Genomic DNA, 14,434 nt, shown 5'->3' with positions numbered 1-14,434 from the left:
TAAGATTAAGTTTTCTATAATGTACACTGAACTATTGAGCTATTAATACTCATATACACTTGATCTTATTTATTGTTTGATTAGTTATTTTGTTGAATTATTTTTTATTTCTTTAATCTTTTTGTGGATATGTCTCGGCCTTAGTTGTTGGATAAAGTTTTGATCATGACCCTTCTTCTCCTTCTATGCTCTCTTTCTTCTATACCCCTCTATTTGTTTTAGGGTAGGGTTTAGGGAGAGGGATGATTTGTGGGAGTGATTGCTGATTGGAATATGGGTCAAATTGAAAAGCTGGATTTGTGGTCATGGGGCTGTCTTTTCGCTTTCATAATGGCAATTGTGAGGTGATCTAATAGCTTCGACAGATTAGTAGGAATTAGATTGATTTAAGTTTTCTAATAATGTATTCATTGGGACAATTGCTCTATTGGGTCTTCTTTTGTTTTCTTCAATTTGTTGTTGAAAAAAGCTATAGCAATAATAGAAGTATAATGTCTAAAATTAATTTTAATATTTAAAGTATATAACTATAAATCCGGGAATCAATTCGGGAATAAAAAAGTTTATTACAATGCACAAAATGAGTTAAATAAATACTATTATGAGAAAATTTTCTCTTTTATATACGGTTAAAGGTTTTTTTTCTTAATATCTTTGTGTAATTTCTCTTTTCGTAGTAATCTGATATTGTGAATTATGAGTGTTCTTCTATTGATTTTTTAAAATTTCTATCTGTGTTTGGAAAGAAGTGGGACATGGTCATTTTGTGTACACTTGCTTAAGTGTAAAAAAAGGACCTTCAAAGACCATGAGGTTGATATCAAAAACAAAGGTCTCCGTTTTTATTTGTATTTTTATTAATAAAGCTTTGATTTTGATTGGTTCTTGAGTTTCATGTTTTTAGAGTCTTGGTAAAGGTCTCAGTTTTTATTACAAATAATTTTTTCCCTTTTGCATAGTAGATTCTCAAAAGTTAATGGTGTACTAGAGTATGTTGTAAATACTCTTCAAATCTGGTTTCACTAATTTCTTTCCCTCATATTAATTTGTTTATTTGATAATTTACTGGATAAATCTTGCTCTCTTATATGATTTTCTTCGTTCAGCTAAAGTTGCGAATTTATGGAGGAGACTGTGTCCTACATGCACAATGGATTTACGGGCACTATTCTAAAAGGTATGGTCCTTTTTACTCATTCTCTTTGAATTCTACACTAACGATTGTGCCTTCTTATTTATTCTTTCCCAATTTACTTGGGCATATATAAAAAATTTTAATGTTGTTTAAATAATGAGTCTTTGTTTATGGTTATTATTTTGCCTCTAATAACCTCAACTATCTTTTGTAACTGCTATTATATAATGCTTATAATTCTACTATTAATAACTATCCTTTTTCTTGTGGGTTAAATCTTTTGTTTATTTCTAATATAATCAAAGTTACTAAAGATTATTATGATGTCAAAAAGATAATCTGAGCTTCTCATTATATAGGTCTTAAATGATTAATTTAAAGTTGGCAGAGAACTTTATTAGTATTTCACTCAGGATATTAATCTGCTCTTGAAAATTACATATTTGTTAGATTCTAGAGACTTCTAAATTTTTAGATGGTTATAATTTTTCTTCCGGTGAAGACATTGATGATTGTCTATGTTATCAAGCTCTGAATGGGTTAAGAAATATGCTTATTTAAGGATCAATTTTATAAACTGATCAAATATACAGATTTGTTAGTTTTCTTTTGGTTTCATAATAGAGGGAAGAAAAAATACACAAAATTTTGATTTGGGCTTCTTTTTGTGTATCGTAACTTTATTTTTATCACTGATGTATAATTTTGTATTGTAACCAACATCTTGAAAAATATATCTCTTTTTTGTGATAAATAATCTAATTCGGAGATCATTGCTATGCAAAAAAAAAAAGTGTATAAATACATCCACTATAGCATGAATTGTTGGAAAATTATTTCTACTTTGTCTTATACTGTAAAGTTTAAGTCATTTATTCATATTCATTTAGCTACCTTTTTATATCTAGAAATGGGATGTGTGTGTGTGTTCTTTAATCTTATTAAAGAGTTTGGGACAACTTCATTAAAACTCTGTTGAGAAGGTGGAAACTTTGACTATTTTAAAAAGAAGTTTTCTCTATTTCTATATATTTTTCTCCCAATATGCAGAATTTTTTGGTTCAAAAGGCTATTAAATTTTGATTATTCAACAAATTACTTATTTCTATTCGGTTACTATTTTGAATAATTGGTGTTTAATTAATTTTCTACATCTTATTTGATCATTACTTTTGTTTATCGTGTGATTCGTGATAGTGTTGCTGAACATTTTAAGATTGTGGTTTATTGGCATCCACCAGAAGAAGCCATTGGATAAAGTGACTAAAGTTGTGTAAAACCTTCTTGCTATTAATTGTTATAGTTACAATGATGGTCTTCCTTAACTTCAAGCAGCATTAATGAGAAAGGTAAACAATTAAAAATAATTCTCCTTACTTATTTATATGTTATTTTTTTCTTTTTTGGTGTGCTTAAAAATAATTACAATATTTTTCTTAGGAAAATCTATTGGTATATTTTATTTTTTTTTAGTGATACATTTTTATCCGCTTATTTTCATAAAGAAAATATGGTCAATAGTTGAAAATGCTATGTAAATTGAGCTGGTTCACATTATCTCCTTAAGTTTCTCTAATTTTTGTGAGAAATATTTTATCCCACTTTATAGTGGCCAATCTAAATTCTAGATTTGTTGAGTTGTATTTTTAAAAGTTGTTTACAAATTTTGTTGCTATTCTTTGTTTTGTTCTCTGTCTGTTTCTTTCTTTTTTTTATGTTTTTATTTTATTTATGTATAAGTGTACACCAATTGATTTTTATTGGTAAGCTATTTAAAATATTTTTTTATTTTGTATCCCTTCGTCTTGAATTATCAAGGGTCTGTTTGCTAGGAAAAATGAGCTACTTGATGAAGTTAATAGATATTTCTCTTTGCATATGTTTACTTAAATTAAGTTTTTATTTTCTATTTAGCTATCGAGCTTATGTTGATACTTTTTCTGAGAAGTTTGAGTGTTTGATTCTGTTCTCTTATTTTTTTAAAAATAAAATTAGTAAAAAATGTATTCTTATTTGTTACTCTCTTTTGTTTATATCTTCATTCCTTGATTGTATGTCTTTTTTTTCTTTTGAGCACAATTTTTGAACTTTATTGATGGTCACTTTATTTTTTGGTATTTCATTACATAGATAGATAATTATCTTGTGTATATCTTCATTGGGAATATGATATATTTTTCATTGGAAATATAATTATATAGGAAGCCTAATAAAATAATGATGTCTATACTAAAAGATGTCCTCATCTAAGTCTACCACTCTTAAATCTATGCATAGATTTTCTTTTTATTTTTAGTTCTTGCTTTTCTCTAGATGTTACCTCATGTTGTCTTTGTTATCTGTATCTTCTCTCTCATCCTCTTCTCATCCCATCATTTCTCCTCCTATTAGCTTACAATTTATATAGAAGATAACTTAGGATTAATATAGCTTACCATTTATACATCTTATTTGTGTATCAATTGTTGTTAGCTTAGGGCCTATATATAGGATTATTTAGTGGGGCCCGAAAATATCTTTCGATTGATATCTAAGGTCAATCAATATCAATATCTTTCAAATCTCTATCTTGCTTCTTTTTTCCTCCCAAAATAAGGGTTCTATGGATTTCGAAATTCAAATTACTCAATTGATTTGTGTTTATAAATAAAGGCAGAACCCATTGATCATGGCAGATTTTTCTCACATTCATGTTGCTGTTGTATGTGTTTCTTAGTTGCTGTTTTATTGACTGAAATCTGTTTTCTCTTTCATCCCTTTAATTGCATTTCAATTTGACAACTGTCATGGATATGGTTAATAAGATTAATCTTGAGAAGGAAGCATGGAACCTCAAAGTTAGGGTGATTAGGCTTTGGACTATTCCTACTTTCACTGGTCAACTTCTCCCAAATTTCATGGAGATGATTTTGGTTGATGAATCTGTGAGTTATAGTGGTCTAAATCTATTAAAATTTTTTAGCTATTTGTTTTTTGTATTTAGATGTGTTTCTCCTTACCTTTTTTATATTGAGGTCTGAAATATTTTTTCATTTAAATTTATTTTTCTCTTTATTCGATTTGTCATTTATCAGATTTTTAGTATAATTTATGTTGATTCGTAGGGGTGCAAGATACAAGCTACTGTTCTGAAAACTATGATTTACAGATTCAAACAACTTCTCTCTGAGGGTCGAGTATATGTCATGAAGCTCTTCACTGTTGTGCCAAACAAAGGATCTTATAGAGCCACTAGGCATCAGTTTAAGTTAATTTTCCAATTCAGGACTACTATCAGGGCTGCTATCTACGATTTTATTCCAAAATCTGCTCTTACAATCTCTCTATTCACTGAACTTTTGGAAACCAAAGAGGATTCCGATTTCTTAGTTGGTATGTTGTGCTATTTGCTCATACTTTTTTGTCTGGAATGATTGCAGTCTTATTTCTTTGTGGTTTGTAGAATGTTGCTTTGTTATCATTATTTCCTATTAGTTTTTCTTCATATTTATTTCAGATGTGGTAGGTTTGTTAGTCTCTGTGTCGGAAGAGAAAGAGTATGATAAAGATGGAAAGAAGATGAAGATGACTGTGATGGAACTTGCTGAAAATAATCTAGCCTTCTTTAATTTCTACCTCTTCCTTTTATTGAGATTCTTTTTTGTTTTTGGTATGTTTGTATAGTCAAGTTTTTAATAGTGTAGGTGATTTTGTTGGTTGTTTTCAGTTATAGGATTCGGTGTGCCTTATTTGGTGAATATGTTGATGAATTTAATCGATTTCTGTCTTCTGGATATGCTGAATAGCCAGTTGTGGTTTTACAACTTGCCAAAGTTAAGGTTTTTAGAAGTTTGTATCATGTAAATTTCATTTCAGGTGTATCAGTTATCCAAGTTCACTTGGTTTTACCACTATATTCCTGTAACCAATGTATCTATTTTTTATTTTCAGGTAGAGTTGGATTTCAGAATATTATGTTTCCATCAAAGCTTGGATTTAATCTTGACATCCAGAGGTGGCAGCTTTTTGGAAAAGATATATCTGTACATGTAGTTTCTGTAGTGAATCATTAGCATCAATAAAATCTATGAGTTGAGATTGGTTAAACTTGACTGTGTAGGTAACGCGTTTGTTTTGCATATTTTCCTAGGTTTGAAGCTATATCTTATGCATTAAATTTGAATGTGTACATTCTTCTTCAATTAGCTTTCCTATGATTTTTCCAGAGTATGTCTAAAATGAGCTCAACAATTATATGTTTATTGAATGAGCGATACTTATATAGGCCATTAGATTTATTAGATGAAAATCAAAGGCTAATATAAAAGAATGAGCCATACTTATATAGGCCATACTTATATAGTACATAAATAAATGTTTTAAATGGCAATACTTTAATACATAATACTTTAAACGGCAACAGAATCTTTTATTCTTAAATAATTAAATATAAAATATATAAATACAAAATATATGAGTATTCTTTATTTATTAAAATTAATTATTATGTAAAATTTTTTTATAATATTAAAAAATTATATTAAAATAATATTTTAAATTATTTTACTGTAACAGATTTAATATTTTTCTGATTTTGATATTATTATATGATTATAATTATTTAAAATATAAAAAATTTAATAGATAGTGTATATATATATATATATATATATATATATATATATATATTAAAAATTATGACATATTTTACTATATAAAAGTAAAAAAATTTTGTTCTAAAAAATATAAAATAAATAAATACAAAAAATATAAGTTTTTTTATTCATTAACATTAATTATTATGTAATTTTTTTTATAATATTAAAAAATTATATTAAAATGATATTTTAAAATACAACATAAAAATATAAAATAATTAAAGTTTATTTTATATTACTTGATAAATAATTAGATTATAACATTTAAAATTTATTAACTAATTACTTTGTTAAATATATTATTATATAATATAATTTTTTTATCAAAATATTTGTAAAATTAAAATTTATTTAAAAAATTATATATAACATATAAAAATATTAATTTTTTTTATTTAAGTATGTATTTAAAATTATATTATTTATTCTATTTTTCTAAAAAAATAAAAAACTTAATATTTTTATGTATTATATATAATATTTTAAATAAATTATATTTTTAAAATATTTTTATCAAAAATTATGTTATATAATAATATCTTTAATAAAAATAGTTAGTTAATAAATTTTGAATATAATAATTTAATTATTTGTCAAATAATATAAAATAAAATTTTAATTATTTTATATTTTTATGTTACAATTTAAAATATTATTTTAATATAATTTTTTAATATTATAAAAAAATTTTGCATAATAATTAATTTTAATAAAAAAAAATACTCATATATTTTGTATTTATATATTTTATATTTAATTATTTAAGAATAAAAGATTTTGTTGCCATTTAAAGCATTTATTTATATACTAGAATATTCTATATTATTAGAGTCCATCAATGCTCTGCTTTTATATTAGCCTTTGATTTTCATCTAATAAAATCTAATGATCTATATAAGTGTGGCTCATTCAATAAACACATATTTATTGAGATCATTTTAGACATACCCTTTTTAGTTTGGTGCAACTTTAATATGGAAAAGTCTAGGGGACCAGCAACTTTTCCAAATTCTGGCCAGCATGTAACTAGCAAAGGAAAGTGAGTCATTGGATGAAATTTCACACCAATCTCATACCATTAAAATCATCATTGATGACTATTTGATGGCTACAAATTACAAAAGTTGCTAGTCCTAGCACTCCTCCTTTAATATTATATCTCCAACGTTTTTCACTATGCTTGTTCCACTTTCTCTCCTCAAACTCTCTCAACAAAAACATTCTCTTTTCAGTTTCACCCAACTTTCAAACTTACTTCACAACAACAGCAGCAGCAGCAGCAACACAAAATCACTTACCCACAGCCACCAGAACAACGAAGAACCTGTTCTGACGGTTATGGAAATTCGAAGAAGGTGATAACGAGTGTTTCGAACCCTTTCGTGAAGCACTGCCTCAAGTTCCGCAACAGCTCTTCTTATCGCCGCTTTCATGGCTCCGTTCTTGTTGTGGGCTCCACACCCATTAGGTTACACACTCCTCAACTCTTAAACTGTTTTAACACTGACCCTTTTCTGATTTTTCTTCAAATTTGCATTTTTATTAGGAAAAGATGTTACCTTCTCGTAAAAATATTTGTTTTTTTGAGCTGTATGGCATTCCAAATGTGATTTTAACACTGAAACCTATAAAAACTTAATGAAAACTAAACAAAAACTACTAAAAATTATATGAAAATGATGTCAAAAAGCGTATAAAATATTCGCTCATCACAACACCAAACTTAAACTGTTGCTTGTCCCCAAGCAACTAAAAACACAGTAGGATAAAAAAAATTAAGATACAATAAATTTCTAAGTTTCAAATGAAGCTTAGTTTAAAATCAGATGAGCGGGACTTAGTAGTTTTTTGCTTCTGAATAGTTTTGGCATCTCACTATCCATTGAAACTCCGAGATTTTGGCATTCTTAGGAACTTAGAATCCAGATGATATTATTGACTCTCCTAGTTAAGCTTATTCTGATTCTTGAACACAGCTTTCTAAGTCTTGACCGTGACCCTAAGCACTCTGTTTTTCAGTATTGTCACCGGATACATTCATGCCACAAACACTTTACCTGGGTGAACCTTTTCAGATTGTGACTCAGATTTGCTAGAGTCCCCAGATAGAGGTGTCCAAAGTTCTTAATAACACTCTTTTTGCTTTGGACCACGACTTTAACCGCTCAGTCTCAAGCTTTTCACTTAACACCTTCACGCCACAAGCACATGGTTAGGGACACCTTAGATTGAGTTGCTTAGGCTAGGATTTTATTCCTTTGGGCCCTCCTAACTACTGATGCTCAAAGCCTTGGGCCCTTTTATCCTTGCCTTTTGGTTTTAAGGGCTATTGGCTTTTTCTGCTTGCTTTTTATTTATTTTTTTCTTTCTTTTTTTTTTTTCGCATGCAAGCTTTTTCTTTTTCTTTTTGCTGCTTTTTCTTACTTCAAGAATCAATTTATGGATTTTTCAGATCACCAATAATACTTTTCATTTATCTTTATTCTTTTAAGAGCTAACATTCATAAATTTTAACTTCAAATATGCACTGTTTATTTCATACATTCAGAAAACAAAAGCAGATGACACCACATTAAACTAATTAAACTAATCTTATTTCAAACTTGAAATTCATGCATCTCTCAATTCTTTTCAATAAGAATTTCATTTAATCAAGGTGAGAGATATATGGAACATTTTACAACTTAAAGACATTAAATACATATGATCATGAACTAGAAAAAGAAAACAGAAAATAAAATAGACAGAAAATAGAAAAATAACAGACAAGGAGATAAAGAGAACGAATCCACCTGAATGATGGTGGCTAGTGCTCCTCCTTGAGGATCCAATGTAGTGCTTGATCTCTTCAATGTCACTCCTTTGTCTTTGTTAAGGCTGCTACACTGGCTCGTGTGCATACTCTCTAGTTTACTCCATCCTCTTCTTCTATACTTAAAAGTGGTAGAAGTCACAAAGCAGAGCTTTTGCAACACCAAACTTAAGAGTTTTGCTCATCCTCGAGCAAATATGATCATAGGAGAAGGTGGGGTAAGTGGAGCTTCTGTGGGACCTACTGGTCTTGAGAGGCTAGGGGATCCAGATTCCCTACTTCTCTACATTAGCGTTTGAATGCCCAGGGGCTGCTCCCTGGCTGGCGTTCCACGCCAGCAATGCTCCCCCCTTGGGGTGTTGAACACCCAGGAGGGCTTCCTCACTGGCGTTTAACTCTAACACTCTTTCTGGAGTGTTCTATTTTCACTGCTGTGAATTCTGTCTCTTGACTGCTGCACATGATCACGACACTGACAACTGAAAGGAAAAACAAAATAAAATAAATATGGTTGAGTAAAGTTGGGTTGCCTCCCAACAAGCGCTCTTTTAAAGTCACTAGCTTGACCTTTAGCTCCTTATGGAGGTGAGTATGGGCTCAGATTTTTGCCCTTGACAGTGAATTTTCTGCCTGTCCTCTCGTGAATGAGCTTTATATGCTCTAGAGATAGGACACAACTCACTGTATGTGGTAAGGCTAGATTTTTAGTGAAGACAACTCTCATGCCAGGTGAGAGGCCTTCAGTTGGGACTTTCTTCTCCTTCCACCCTTTAGGTACTTTTTTTTAGTACCTTTGTGTTTATAGCTTGTTGAGGGCTACCCAACACCAAACTTAGAATTGATGTCTGGGGCTCTGGTGCACGAATTATGAATCACACTTTTCACAATTCGTACCACTAACCAGCAAGTGCACTGGGTCATCCAAGTAATACCTTACGTGAGTAAGGGTCGAATCCCACGGAGATTGTTGGTTTGAAGTAATCTCTAGTTATCTTGTAAATCTCAGTTAGGAGGTCAATTATAATTATCAGTTGACTTGCAAATGAACAAGGGAACATAAAATAAATACTTGGTATGCAGTAATGGAGAATATGTTGGAGTTTTGGATGCTTTGTCTTCTGAATCTCTGCTTTCTCCCTGTCTTCTTCTTCACGCACGCAAGGTTCCTCCTATGGCAAGCTGTGTGTTGGTGGATCACCGTTGACCGTTGTCAATGGTTACCATCCGTCCTCTCAGTGAAAAAGGTCCAGGTGCGCTGTCACCACACGGCTAATCATCTGTCGGTTCTCGATCATGTCAGAATAGGATCCATTGATCCTTTTGCGTCTGTCACTACGCCCAACACTCGCGAGTTTAAAGTTCGTCACAGTCATTCAATCCCTGAATCCTACTCGGAATACCACAGACAAGGTTTAGACTTTCCGGATTCTCAAGAATGCTGCCAATGGATTCTAGCTTATACCACGAAGATTCTGATTAAGGAATCCAAGAGATATTCATTCAATCGAAAGTAGAACGGAGGTGGTTGTCAGGCACGCGTTCATAGGTTGAGAATGGTGATGACTGTCACGGATCATCACATCCATCATATTGAAGTGCGAATGAACATCTTAGATAGAAACAAGCATGTTTGAATAGAAAACAGAAATAGTTGCATTAATTCATCGAAACACAGCAGAGCTCCTCACCCCCAACAATGGAGTTTAGAGACTCATGCCGTCAAAGAGTACAAAGTTCAGATCTAAAATGTCATGAGATGTCAAAATAAATCTCTAAAAGTTGTTTAAATATTAATCTAGTAACCTTGGTTTACAGAAAATGAGTAAACTATGATAGATAGTGTAGAAATCCACTTCTGGGGCCCACTTGGTGTGTGCTGAGGCTGAGACTTAAGCTTCTCACGTGCCTGGGCTGTTTTGGGCGTTCAACGCCAGGTTGTAACCTGTTTCTGGCGTTGAACTCCAACTTGTAACTTGTTTCTGGCGCTGGACGCCAGACTGCAACATGAAACTGGCGTTAAACGCCAGTTTACGTCATCTATCCTTGAGCAAAGTATGAACTATTATATATTGCTGGAAATCCCTGGATGTCTACTTTCCAACGCAATTGAGAGCGCGCCATTTGGAATTCTGCAGTTCCAGAAATTCCACTTTGAGTGCAGAAAGGTCAGAATCCAACAGCATCAGCAGTCCTTTTTCAGCCTGAATCAGATTTTTGCTCAGCTCCCTCAATTTCAGCCAGAAAATACCTGAAATCACAGAAAAATACACAAACTCATAGTAAAGTCCAGAAATATAATTTTTAATTAAAAACTAATAAAAATATACTAAAAGTGACTAAAACATATTAAAAACTACCTAAAAACAATGCCAAAAAGCGTATAAATTATCCGCTCATCAGGCTCTGCAGAGCTCTACACAAAAAGAGAGGGTTGGCACACTAGGTGTTGCACTATTATCTCTCTTTTAAAGGGAGAGCTAGGATGAGGCATCTTGAATAAGATGTGGTCCTCCGCTAACTTTAGGGTTAGTTCTCCCTTAGCCACATCAATGATAGCATTGGCTGTGGTTAGGAAAGGTCTTCCAAGGATGACACAGTCATCCTCATCCTTTTCTATGTCTAAGACTATGAAGTTTGTAGGAATGTAGTAGTTTTCAACTTTAACCAAGACATCCTCCACTAAGCCATATGGCTTCTTCATGGTCTTGTCTGCCATCTCTAAAGAGACGTGTGCAGCTTGTACCTCAAGTATGCCCAGCTTCTCCATTACAGAGAGTGGCATGAGGTTAATGCTTGACCCTAGGTCACAAAGAGCCTTTTCAAAGGTCATAGTGCCTATGGTGCAAGGAATCAGAAAGCGTCCAGGGTCTGGAAGCTTCTGAGGTATCTCTTGCTGAACCAAAGTATGGAGTTCTTTGGTAAGCAGTGGAGATTCTTCCTCCAGAGGCTTTGTACCAAATAGCTTGGCATTCAGCTTCATTAGAGCTCCTAGGAAACAAGCAACTTGCTCTTTCCTAGTGTCTTCATCCTCACTTGAGGATGAGTAGTCATCAGAACTTATGCACTACAAAAGTGCATTCAAAGGAACCTCAATTGTCTTTATGGTTTCCTTTGGTTTTGGGTTACAGGGTTCTTGAGTGGGATTCTGGCACTCAAAGGGTGTGCTTGGGCTGGCGTTCAACGCCAGTTCTGTCAGCTTATTGGGCGTTGAACGCCCTTGCTGTCCACCCTGACTGGCATTAAATTCCAATGCCTCTAGCATTCTAGGAGTTGAACGCCCAGCAGGGATGTTTTTGCTGGCATTCAACGCCAGCTTCCCTGGGCTGGTGGGCGTTGAATGCCCAGTGAGGGGTTCCTCACTGTCGTTCAGTGCTAGAATGGCTGTCTGGTTGGGCGTTGAACGCCCAGCCAGTGCTCCCTGGCTGGCGTTCAATGCCAGCTTTTCTGCCAGGATGGGCGTTAAATGCCCAGTGGCGTTTAACGCCAGGCTTGCTGCCATTGTGGATGTTGAACGCCCAGTGAAGGCTTCTTCACTGGTGTTCAATGCCTTCCCACTCTCCTCCAATTCGGCCTCAACCTCCATGGTTATGGCCTTGCACTCTTCTTTAGGATTAACCTCAGTATTACTGGGAAGATTTTCTGGAGGGATCTCAAGGATCCTTTTGCTTAGTTGACCAACTTGTACCTCCAAATTTCTAATGGAGGACCTTGTTTCATTAATGAAACTATGAGTGGTCTTAGTAAGGCTGGAGACTAGAGTGGCTAAGTCAGAAAAGTTCTGCTTAGAGGTCTCCATATTTCGTTGAGAAGATGGGAATGATGGTCTATTATTGAACCTATTCTAGTTCCTACCACCTTGTTGTTATTGAAACCTTGCTGAGGTTTTTGTTGATCCTTCCATGAGAGGTTAGGATGATTCCTCCATGAAGGATTGTAAGTGTTTCCATAGGGTTCTCCCTTGTAATTCACCTCATCTATGGTGGGTTGATCAGGCTCATAAGCTTCTTCTTCAAGAGAAGCTTCCTGAGCACTACTAGGTGCAGTTTGCATCCCAGTGAGATGTTGAGAGATCATGTTGACCTATTGGGTCAGGATCTTATTCTGAGCCAGGATGGCATTCAGAGTCTCAACTCCATGAACTCCTTTCTTCTGAGAGATTCCATCGTTTACAGGGTTCCTCTTAGAGGTGTACATGAATTGGTTGTTTGCAACCATATAAATGAGCTCTCTTACTTCTGTAGGTGTTTTCTTCAAGTGGAAAGATCCACCTGCAGAGCTGTCCAATGAAATTTTGGACATCTCAGACAAACCATCATAGAACACGCCTATGAGGGACCACTCTGCGAGCATGTCATGAGGACATCTCCTGATCAATTGCTTGTATCTTTCCCAAGCTTCATAGAGGGATTCACCTTCTCTTTGTTTGAAAGTTTGAACTTTCACTCTAATCTTGCTCATCCTTTGAGGAGGAAAGAACAAAGCATTAACTAGCTTTTACCAAGAGTCAAGACTCTCTCTTGGTTGGACATCCAACTAGAACTTAGCTCTGTCTCTTAAGGCAAAGGGAAAGAGCATAAGCTTGTAGACTTCAGGATCTACTCCATTAGTCTTTACAATATCACGGATCTGTAAGAATTCTGCTAAGAACTAATGTGGATCTTCCATTGGAAGTCCATGGAATTTGTAGTTCTGCTGCAGAAGAGAGACTAACTGAGGCTTAAGCTCAAAATTGTTAGCTCCAATGGCAGGTACAACAATGCTTCTGCCATAAAAATCAGAGGTAGGCATGGTGAAGTCACCAATAACCTTTCTAGGCTCCTCTTGTGGTTTGACCATGTCTCCTGTTTCTTGTTCAAAACTTTCTGAAAGGTCTCTTTCGGATTGTTGTGCTTTAGCTAGTTGTAAACGCCTCCTCAGTTCAGGTTCAGGATTAGGAGTCAAGAGGGGTTCTTTATCCCTGTTCCTAGTCGTAAACAAGAAGCCAAAAAAAAAAGAAAGAAAAGAAAGAGACTTCCAATAGACAATAAGCTCATCCTTAGAGTCAGAATAGAAAAAAGAAGAAGAAAAAAGAAAATAAAAATAAAAATAAATAAAAGAAGTAGAAGAAGATTACCTTGAAAAGAGAAGATGGAAGTAATGAATATGGAAGAGAGATCACCAGGAAGCTTTTTGTGCCAATTGGCAAGAAGCTCCAAGTGAGATGTGAATAGGAAAGGGAAGAAGATAAAGAATTGTAGGTAAAGAGTCGAAAAAAGTAGAGTTGAATGAACAGATATGAGAAGAGAATAAGTATAAATAAAAAAAGTAAATAAGATTTAAAATATTTTTATTTTTATTTTCTTTTGTTTTTATTTATTTTTTTATTTTTCAAAAATTAAGTCAAATTAATTTAAAAAGAATTTAAAATTTAAATGTTGATTTTTGAAAAATAGAAGGGAGAGAAGAGAGAGAAATTTTCAAAATTTAAGAGAGAAGAGAGTTAGTTAGGTAGTTTTGAAAAAGAAAAAAGAGAAGAAGAGAGTTAGTTTTCAAAAATTAAGAAGAGAGAGTTTGTTAGGTAGTTTTGAAAAATAAGAGAGAGAAGATAAGATATTAATTAAGAAAAGATTAAAAATAAAAAATAAAATTAAAAGATAAGATAAGAAAATATTTAAATTCAAAATAAGATAAGAAGTAAGATAAGAAAAGATTTTGAAATTAAAGTTTGAATTTTTGAAAAAAAATAAGATTTTGAAATTTGATTTTGAAAAAGATAAGATAATATTTTTGAAATTTTGAAAAAGATATGATAAATTTTGAAAAAGATAAGATTTTTGAAAAAGATACGGTTTTTAATTTTAAAAAATTTGA

General features: G+C 32.7%; 1 non-coding gene across 1 annotated transcript; it reads left to right on the top strand.

Annotated features, from left to right (window-relative positions):
* The first annotated feature begins 12,929 nt into the window (after positions 1–12,929).
* LOC112780316 (small nucleolar RNA R71) lies at positions 12,930–13,036 on the top strand. The gene has a single exon (XR_003191161.1). It is a non-coding gene; the product is annotated as a small nucleolar RNA R71 (small nucleolar RNA).
* Positions 13,037–14,434: the final 1,398 nt, after the last annotated feature.

The sequence above is a fragment of the Arachis hypogaea genome, chromosome 19, assembly GCF_003086295.3.
Source record: "Arachis hypogaea cultivar Tifrunner chromosome 19, arahy.Tifrunner.gnm2.J5K5, whole genome shotgun sequence".
NCBI lineage: Eukaryota > Viridiplantae > Streptophyta > Magnoliopsida > Fabales > Fabaceae > Arachis > Arachis hypogaea.
This window is presented reverse-complemented; position numbering and strand designations above follow the sequence as displayed.